Here is a 9298-nt window from a genome sequence, read left to right on the forward strand (position 1 = left end):
ATTGGTGATTGATAACTTCGAAAATCTACTCCAACTGACTCCTCAGTCAAGTTTTATGTCTTTGTACCATGATTTCCTTACCCATGAAGTGCACCCTTCACCGGGCATCTCCAACCAATTTTGCTTCCCATACTTTTGCAATTCCTCTGTCAATTTTGATCTGTCCATGCGACAAAAAATCCATGGAATCCCAGATCATCTACGCTCCGATTCAATTCCGTCGATATTTTCGGCAGAATATGGGAAAGTTAGATCTGATAAAATGTTCTTTACTGACGGTTCATTCATAAACGGGTCCACTGGCTTCGGCATCTTCAATGAAAATTCCAGTGCCTCCTTCAAACTCAAAGATCCTTGTTCCGTGTATGTCGCTGAACTGGGTGCGATATACTACGCATTAGGGATCATTGAAACATTGCCCATCGACCATTATTTTATTTTTTCAGATAGTCTCAGCTCAATAGAGGCAATTCGTTCAATGAAAGTTGATAAACGCTCATCTTATTTCCTAACAAGAATAAGACATCTATTGAGTGTTTTGGTCGAAAAATTATTCAAGATTACCTTAGCATGGGTTCCCTCTCATTGCTCGATTCCGGGGAATGAGAAGGCGGACTCGCTAGCTAAGGTGGGCGCTTCAGAAGGCACACTTTTTGAAAGGCAAATTGCTTATAACGATTTTTTTCACATTCCTCGTCAGGACACACTCGTTAGTTGGCAGCGCATGTGGAGTGAAGATGAGTTCGGTCGCTGGTTACACACGATTATTCCTAAGGTTTCGACGAAAGCTCGGTTTAAGGGATTGAATGTAGGTCGTGATTTCATTCGCGTGATATCTCGGCTTATGTCCAATCACTACAACCTAAACGCGCATCTCTATCGCATTGGGCTCGCAGCAAACAATCTTTGTGATTGTGGCGATGGCTACCACGACATCGAGCATATTGTCTGGTCGTGTATCCGGTTCCATGCTGCTCGCTCTCAGCTCTCTAGAGCACTGAGAGCAAAAGGCAGACAATCGGATATCCCCGTCCGGGATATCTTAGGTAGCCGTGATCCTGGTCTTCTGCTTCATCTATACCTGTTCCTCAGAAACGCCGATGTCAACGTTTAATGATGTTTCCTTCGTTGTGTCCCTGTTTCATATCCCTCCTATCCGACCTATAAACTTTTACTTAGTCGCGGCAATACATACACACACTCTTTACAGATACACGGGCCAAAGGTTGTGCAGTCCACTGATCATTCAACAAGAGCCAAAGGTTGTACCGCTCATGACAACTCTATACGAGCTGATGTTTGCGCCGGCTAGTGACCATTCTATCCTGGATTCCTCGAGTCGAGAAGACGCACCACGCTAGATATGGGGTACAGCCTAGGGGGCGTTGCTGATTAATGGTCAGCTGCATCCCAAAAGGAAGTATCCCGTGTCGGGCACAGGTACAGAGCATTGGAGACAGCAACATCACAATTACGAAAACACTTGTAATACTAACCTCGAGCCAACCGCGAGTAATCGGTTACATATTACTAACATAGTTATAAGGCAAACATTGTCGAAATATTGAACTCCCGGCCCCGTCAGGTTGACGCCATATGAGCCTTAATAAAAATATATATTTTGGATAAAAAAAATAAATTAAATAATGAAATACGTTTCTATGGGGTCTTCAATCACAGTCATTTGACTATGCAGATCCTGCAGTTTCCTGTGTTTGAATTGGAGGAATCTGTATCAAGTCATGGATAAACTTAGATACTATTATAACTCTAAAGCATAGAAGAAGCCACTCTTTTCGGATGCATTATCTGGGGCGCAAAATGCGAATGACACACAGCCGATATTCGGTTCCTTTCCTTCTTGCCGCTAAACCAACTTCAAATAACGCTGTAGTTTCAGTTTCAAAGTCTGCTAGCACAAATTTGTGGAAATTCGAAGCGTCATTTTGCGAGTATGTATCCAAGAAGGTGATGACCGACAAACACAAACAAGAAGAAGAGCAAATTTATTCCAACATTAGGGTGAGTTCAGCGTTTCTGCAATTATTTACATTGCCCAACATATCGTGGGGCTGTTGGATGGTTCGACGAAACGATGGTTGGTTCTGTTACTCGTCGTGGCGCTGGTTCTTGGCATGTGCAGAATTTTGCATTCATTTGCGTTTGATGGGGAATTAATGGACGAACAACTGCGGAATGGCCAAAGGATGAATAATATGCGCTCGGTGCAGTACATTCACCTCTGGGAATAGCGTTGGCGTCCTCTCTGGAACTGTCTTTGCACAGCTACTCGTTCTTCGATGAATATTTATGGGATACTGTTAAATGGATCAGAGAATTACCATCGTATCCAGCACTAGACGAAATGACAGTTTTTTATTACCTACGAAGGATTTTTTTTTTCTTTATTTTTGAGACTTTCAGCCTCCTGGGCTGGTTCGTCTCAGACCTACGAAGGAAAGGACGACTAATCAATTAACCTATTTACTCACAGTAAATTACTTTGTATCTCGAACTCGGCTGATAATATAATTTCCATCGAAGGATCCCTTGCGGCTGTGATGTTTTTCTTGCCGCCTTAACGCGCCCTCCATCCAAGCAGAAATAATCGAAGGGAAAACCAAAGCGCGTTGAGATCAACAGACAATATCGCCAATGCTTCTTGTCTTGTTCACCAGCTGTCGCTATGGTATGAGAAGTGAGTGGGTTGGACGCTGATTGGCGCCACATTGCCGAGTGGAAATCGTTTCTTTTGTTTTTTCGGTCCTCCGTTCGTTCGTTTGATCCCTCATCCTGCGGGGGGCGGAATTATGAGCAACACGTGCTTCCGTTTCGATTGTCAGCAGATTTTTTGCGAGATTAATTGAAATGGAGGAGTATATTGCTTGCTAGATTTATAGCTTGAGATGTCTAGAAGACAAATGCCAAGTCATTTGCAGCACTTGAACATATTCGATGAGCTCCTTTTATGGGATAAGTAATTAAGGGAATCCTTTGCGTTTCGAGCGTGAGAGAATTCTACTAGTTGCACTTCCCTCGAGCGAAATTATTCTCAAGAAATAGAAATGGTAAAATTTCCAGAAACTAACCATTGATTAACGGGCATTGTGAAATGGTTTCTGTAACCATCGCAACACATCGTGATATTGGAATCTACGATATGCGTCTTCCGTTTCGATCCGTTCCACCATATAGGAAAATATTAAATATCAATTTTCCGAGTGGAGTGCATTATTGCACAGAACCCATTCAAACAGCAGTTTTGTGCAGTTCAGCAGTTTCCGTGTATTCCGGTGAACGTGAGTATCACGGAAGCCCCATATAACATTGGTTGCCGCATATGAGCACATTCCAGCGCCCGAGTGTCCTCATTTTCTTCGCCACCTGCGGCGTTTTATGCCTTATAAAAGATAGAAGAAAATTTATGAACCGCGTCCCGACGCCACCACACATGCACACACGTATATATTCTGACTGTGTGCAATGCAGTTTTTCAAATGTCGAACACCATTCTCCACGGAGGCTGGAATTTATAATGGTAAAAATTCAAATTGCTCTTATCAAAAAATCATTAGAATTGAAACTCCCGCCCACGCATTGGCATTGTAGGGCACACTCCATGATTAAACATCAATTACATTTGTAAATACGATGCTCGGAGGTGTAAGGTTTTTTATGAACCGTGAAACTTTCTTAACGAGAAAACTTCCTGTCAGTAACGTTGCTCGTGGAAAGTACATCAATGCTCAAGGCGGTTTGGCGAAATATCATTAATCAAAGTGAGAGTGTGTATTAATGTGATGGAAGGAAATAGAAAATTTGAAAAGTTATACTAATTACGTTCTTCATATTTGAGAAAGTTGATGAAGATGAACCACACACAGAGAGACCAACAAGGACAGCAGCTTTTTGCTGCAAAGAAATGTGGATTCAGCAGAGAATGTTCACTTACGTTATTCGTAGGTATTAACTGTTAGTGCGGAGAAAATTTTATGACCATACTAGCTGACCCGGCAAATGTTGTTCTGCCGTTTATATTATTTCTAGAGAATATTTTGGGTGTTAAATAAAACATAACTAATGTATTTTAAGAGTGTTTGAATGTTTTAACGATCTACAGAATTATTCGAATGGGATGGATAAAAAGAACGAATGAAACGATTCTAACGGAAGTTGGTATGATGTTTCAAGATGCAATGTATTTCATTAATGTAACTGATATGTTTGATCTCTCAAAAATTTAAATGTAAAGAAAAAAAAGTTATAAAGTTCAAAAAGGAAATAATGTCGTTAATGTCGTTTAAATACATAGAAGACATAGTCCTTACCCTAACTTAACTTTTTTGTCCATAAATTTTCTTGCATTTCCATTAAAACTTTATACATAATATGAAATCATCGTCAGTCATAATTTTCGCTCAAGATTTATCCACCAATTGCAGAGAATGTGTTGCTTTTTCACATCGAACATATTTTTGATATGTAGGATTAATTTTCATGTCGAATTGCATCGCATTGTGGACACATTTGCACAACTCGATTGGACTTCAGTCGAACGGATTTCGAAATATGAAACGGCGTTACGGCGTTGCTCACGGTAGCGTTTCCCAAGTCAATGTATTCTTCCTCAAGCCATTTATGTTGGTTATGGTCGTAGGAATCGCATTCGTTCGCTCCCTATCTACGCGTGCATGTCGACCATGAATTGTTGGTACAGCTTATAACATCATATAATGACATCATACGATACGCATGAAACCCATCGAGCGCACTCCTTTATTTTATTCGTCTGATATAGCTATTCATAAATATTATTTCAAAATAAGTAATGATGTTCAAAATGAATGGAGTACCTGTGGCAGGATCACGTTGTGTAATGTTTGTTCTTTCATAACGGTCGGTCATTTTTCGTCAAAGATATTTCCTCAGATTTGCATTGTGGCCACACACATTCTAGAGCTTGCCACTCAGAATGCATTCAAGGCGTGTTGTTTAGTATAGGAATCTCAACCAAGTACTACTAAAAATGATGCAAGTAATATAACGATGAAAAGGCAAACGTTGGGAACGTCTGTGCTATTGAAGAAGAGCATGGAGAGAATAGTATGAACGATGTGCGTTAACGATGAATTCCAGATTATAGTTTTTTCTAAGAATCACAATTTCTCGCATCGTTATGCAGACACCGTCTATGATTTTAGTAACGCTAGCGCACTGAATCTAGACACGCACTCTCCAGCAGATATTTTATCAGAATCGATGACAATAACGTGATTGTCATTTTGTAAACTGAGCGAGTGTGATTTGAAGTTTTTCAATAACTCGTTGTGCTCATTCAAAAATACTTCCAGCTCGCCGGTGATACGTCTGGCTTTAGAAGAAGTGAGGTTATTTGCGAATGTGTGGATGAATGTTCGATCTAGCGCCATCTGTCATTTAACAACATAAATACATTCGTTCTGTTTCAAAAACGACCGATGGTTAAATTATTGAAATATTTTTTGAGCAAAACTACTAAAATCACGGTTAAAAATAGGGTATGGGAATTTAAATTTGTGGTTTTATGTATTGTTTAAAGCAAAATTTATGAAAAAAAATTCCGATTTTTTTCTTCATAGGGGCACTCTAATCGGTATTAAATATTTAGTAATCGGTATCCTAGCGGTATCGTGTATAGGTTGTTTACCATGTTTTTTGTGCATAATTTCATCAAAATCGGTCGAACCGTTTCGGAGGAGTTCGGTAACAAACACCGTGACAGGAGTTTCATATATACAGCCATTCCATGCCAAACCGATATAGTGGTTCTCAGATTTTCGTGAAAACTGGGAGTTTTGTTCTTTATCGCAAAACCTTAGACTCGTATTTTTTAATTTTTTCAGTAGGGTGACCATTTCCATTTCAGGGTTGTCCGAAAAATTATCTTTTTCCTCTGTTTTCCAAAAATGACTTTTTTCAAAAAATCACAACTTTTGAACATCTAGACCGATTCAGATGATCGACATATCAAATTAAAGTCAATCACCTGGTCTTTTTTGAAAAAATACTATACCTCCATCGGGTTTCTTAGAAAATCTTAACTCAAAAACGAAAAAGAAACGCCTCCCTGTTTTCGAGATATTTTATGTAAAAAATCCTCAGCTTTCCAGAAAAAATATAAAAAACTATAGCGCCTTTGGTATAGCGAATACAATCAATAATAACGAGAGCAGAATTCAAATTTTCTGCAGGTATAATATTTTTTCAAAAAAGACCAGATGATTGGCTTTAGTTTGATATGTCGATCACCTGAATCGGTCTAGTAGTTCAAAAGTTATGAATTTTTGAAAAAAGTCGTTTTTGGCAAAAATGCGAAAAAATTGTTTTTTGGACCACCCTAAAATGGAAATGGTCACCCTAACAAAAAAATAAAAATATACGGGTATCATAATTTGCGATAAAGAACACTTTTGACGAAAATCTGAGAACCACTTTATCGGTTTGGCATGGAATGACTGTATATATATATACTAGCTGACCCGGCAAACGTTGTTCTGCCATATAAAGTATTGCTAGTGTATATGTTGTTTGTTTAATAAAAAAAATCAAAATATTGATAGAGTGTTCAAATGTTTTAACAACATATCGAGGAATGGAGCACCAAGACGATGACCACCTACGAAAAAATAAATAAATAAAAAAAAACAAACAGAACAAAAAAAAATAAAGGAAATGAATATTAATATCTTTCAACTGCTGTCTCGTTGGTGCAAAATAATCTCTATCAGATTATTAGACCCGAAAGAATTTTAAATTGTTGGAATTGGAATGAAAATTATTACTCTTAATTGTTTAATTACTTAAAAGACGTACTGCTGACCTAACTTAACTATCTTTCTATAAATCTCGTTGCAATTCCGCCAAAACTTTATCCATTATATAAAATTATTATCAGATACAATTATTGTTCAAGATTTTTCCCCACTTGCAGAGAATGTGTTACTCTGTGATACAGAACACATATTTGAGTCTATTTTCATTTATAATTTTTGTTCAAAAGCGTGCTTATTCCACCCGTAAACGTAAATTCATTATCATTTTCTCTTCACAGAAAAGAGCTTCATATCTGTGAAGTCTATGTCGAATTGTGTTGCAAGGTTGCACAATTTGCACAACCTAATTTGATTTGAGCCGAGCGAAATAAAGAATGCAATATTGTGATTCGTTTGGGTAATTCTGACTCGATCGGATTTCAGAACATAGGAGAGTAGGTGATCAGTGGACGGAGCTAGAATTTCGAGGAAATAACGCTACCGATTTCCTCAGCGCGAATTTTGTCGAATAACCAAAGTAAAAATGTGCCTATGAGGTAATCCTCGTTTTTGCCATTCAATCTCATACATCCAGCTGGGAACGAATATGTGTAATGTGGTAATGGAGCTCCTTGAAGACTTCATTCTTTGTTTGAATACACGTGCTGTAATATCATGACAATGCATGGGTTTTGGCCTGGCAATGGCAAAGGCTGTGTCGGTTTTGCTCATGATAGCGTCTCGCAAGTGAATGTATTCTTTTTCACGCCGCTTCTGTCGGATGAATCGCAGTCGTTCGCTCTCTACCTTTGCGTATATGTCGACCATAAATTGTTGACATAGCTAGCGACATCGCAGAATGACATTGTCCTGATCACGTCGAATCATCATACGATACATGTAAAAACACACATTGTTAGTTTCATATCCTTTAACCATAAGTTCATAAATAATAATTCAAAATGAGTAATTATGTTCATAATGAATGAAGTATCTGGCGCAGGATCCCGTTTTTTAGAGTTTGTGCAATATTCGTGTGGTCTATTCAGAACGGTCAGTTTTCGTCAAAGAGATTCCTTGTGACTTGCCCTGTGGCCACACGTATTGTAGAGTTTGTCACTGCGTTGAGACGGCAAACGTTAGGAACGTTAGTACAATCGAAGAAAAAGATAGAAAACATCGTATGAACGATGTTTGTCGATGATGAACTCTATATTATTGTTTCATCTTCGAATCACAATTTCTTGCGTCGCTGTGCAGTCGCTAGTAATGTCTTCAACAACATTCGCATTGGATATATACACGTGTTCTTCAGCTGGTGTTTTTCTATATTTTATTGTGCACATTCAAAAAGCTCGCCATGTGTGCTCGCGATGTGTCTGGCTTTAGAAGAATTGAGGTTAATTGTGCAAGTTCGATGAAGCGAACGCTGCGGCATCTGACATTTTTCGTTTCCCAACGCGACGTTTCTAAGTGGAGCCCAATTTGCGGATAAATTATTAAATGAAGGTCAAACTTAGTTTGCAGACAACTTTTTCATGATCTAGCAATATTTTTTTTCTCAATTTGAGGACGAATTGACAACAATTACACATGCCAAAGTCATGTTATATGGGTTTCGCAAAAAACTGCAGTACAGACAATCCGAACTATAGATAAATAAAAAGTATAGTATAAACATTATAATGATATGGTTATCATTTTATTATTTTTCTACATATGCTATAGTTACATTTAGGTGCCTATCAAATCCCATTTAAAAATCCTATTCAATTTGAACGATGAAAGTGTCATCCATATCTGGGTGACGGGGCGATGAACGTGTTAACAACGTAAATAGATTGGCTCTATGTGAAAAACGAACGACGATTTAGTTATTTGGATATTGTTTATACATAAATACTAAAGTCGCTATGAAAAAAACATATATATGGGCTTTTTTGTATTTCAGAAGCCGAATTAAGAAAAACGCGAAAAAGCACTCCTCAATTTTAATTGGTTGAATGATGATGAATAGTTAAATTTTGGAGTAGTTGCCATCTTATAAAAAAGCTTGAAAAAATTTCAGAGGGTTGAAGCAGCGACCTGTTAATTTGGCGTGGAATTTCTCATTTGAAAATTTAGTCCCGGTTGAGATGATTCATTTATTCATTCCGTAGGATTTTTGAAAATCGTGCCATCAATTGACGTGTACAGAAACTGTCTCGTCGATGAATAATTTATCTGGCGCCCATTCTTCGCTCTCTAAGCCATACCCACAGTATAATTTTGAAGCCTACCGAGAAGGTTCCAAGAGTGTTACTAATTTTAACCATTCTAATTAGGCACCTAATTGCGCTACACAAGTGTCAACAGTTTGCCAAATGGATCTGCATTATTGATGTGAGATTCCCCGCGGGTGTAAACAGCGTAAATAATTCAGCAAATCGGTCTACCGATTATCGGTTTCAAATGCTATCCACATGCCCACAGCGGGTACATTCTGCATCCCGATATTGTTGGAGGAG

The sequence above is a fragment of the Toxorhynchites rutilus genome, chromosome 3 (genome assembly GCF_029784135.1).
Source record: "Toxorhynchites rutilus septentrionalis strain SRP chromosome 3, ASM2978413v1, whole genome shotgun sequence".
NCBI classification, from domain to species: Eukaryota; Metazoa; Arthropoda; class Insecta; order Diptera; family Culicidae; genus Toxorhynchites; species Toxorhynchites rutilus.